General features: G+C 38.4%; 1 long non-coding RNA gene across 1 annotated transcript in view; it reads left to right on the top strand.

The window, feature by feature from the left end:
- LOC103395027 (uncharacterized) overlaps positions 1 to 1,598 on the top strand; it is an 8,666-nt gene that overhangs the window by 2,973 nt on the left and 4,095 nt on the right. The window lies entirely within an intron of this gene.

The raw sequence follows: 1,598 nt of genomic DNA, 5'->3' as shown, positions 1-1,598 counted from the left end.
GGGAGATGAAACACAAGGCCAAAATACAATTTGTCTACGTTTATCTCAGGACTGTACTGTCATTTTATCTATGTAAGGAATTTGTATATATGAATATACCTGCTTAGTATATCAGTGAAAACTGAAGTATTCCTGCTTATTTACTTCACTCTCAGAGTTCAGTGACATCACAAATGGGACGAAAGAAAGGATGGCATAACTGCTGTGGTCGTACTTGTTGTTTAGCTCCACGGAATCTTGCTCGTTTGTTGCTAACTTTTATTAGCTGCATGTAAAGATCTCGCCTCATGCCGTCAGAATGGAGTTAGACTTGCAACCATGCATGAAGCAGCCATCCAGTGTTGGAGATCGTGCTTGTATCAGTTAAAGCTGACCAAAAGCTTCTGGCAAATGATTTACCAGTGAGATAAGCTAAAAAGCATCCCAATATGCTGGTTTCCACGGCCATCAGATGAGAAGAGGCTGCAGTGGATGCAGACTCACTAATACACCAGAAAACCTAGAGCTGCAGGGTATCCTGAGAATCGATGATGTGGCCGGAACACAGCAGAAATCAAAGTTTCAAACACATTACAGAATATAAGTATGGTTTCCTTATAAAGTTTTGGATGGGTGTTTCCTATAGATATATACTGTATGGTAATTTACTGTGTTACTCTGTACTATTCTTAAAGCCAGTAACACCAGCTCCCACAGAGGAAAGGTTCTGGTGTTTCCTACAGTTGTGTAAACTATGACAGTTAAGTAGGTAGTCAGTGTGATCAGCAGAGAAAAACACTGGTCTCTGAAAAGTCTGCAAAACATGGCTATGTTGCATTAAAGCAGGGGGTCAAAGTCGTTTTCACCAGGGGCCACATCAGCAATACAGTTCCCCTTAAAGGGAAGAATGTAAATGGAAGACTGTACAGATCAGGGGTCCCCAACTCCCGGTCCGCGGACCAGTACCAGTCCATACGTCATTTGGTACCAGGCGGCAGTGGGACACTTAATTTCTTACTAATTTACTTCATTCAAAGAAAATCCAGTCATATCCATTTACTTTATTTAAAGATATTGTTCATTGCTGTGTAATAAAAAAAAAAGTTTGATTACTTAGGTTAAGAAACTGCTGCATGAACTTTACTAAATTCTTCATAAGCTCTCATGGGCTACACAACACTTGGCGGGCCGCATTTGACCCCCGGGCCTTGGGTTTGTCACGTGCATTAAAGTATTTTGATGGAGGGAACACTTTTGTGTTCCTAAGATATAGTGAAATACTGCAGAGTACCCTCAGATTGCATACATTATATAAAGTACACAGAAAAAGTCAAGTACCTGTGGAATTTACAAATATTAGATGTAAGTATTTTGTTGCATTAGTGAAGAGTTTTGTTTGTTGGTTACAATGTCACCCAGGGTTGCAACGTATAACTTAGCATCTACTTAATAGTTATACTAACTATTTATACTACAGTTACTCTATTTATTATAAGTTTTGATGATGTTTTTTATAATATGAAAAATACAAATTTTAGCCTAAAAATGTGCATATATTTCACACGGTGGGTAATTGGATCCTAATAAGTTTTAAAAAATGAACACCTTTCCACAAACAC

The sequence above is a fragment of the Cynoglossus semilaevis genome, chromosome 19 (genome assembly GCF_000523025.1).
Source record: "Cynoglossus semilaevis isolate Cse_v1.0 chromosome 19, Cse_v1.0, whole genome shotgun sequence".
NCBI classification, from domain to species: domain Eukaryota; kingdom Metazoa; phylum Chordata; class Actinopteri; order Pleuronectiformes; family Cynoglossidae; genus Cynoglossus; species Cynoglossus semilaevis.
This window is presented reverse-complemented; position numbering and strand designations above follow the sequence as displayed.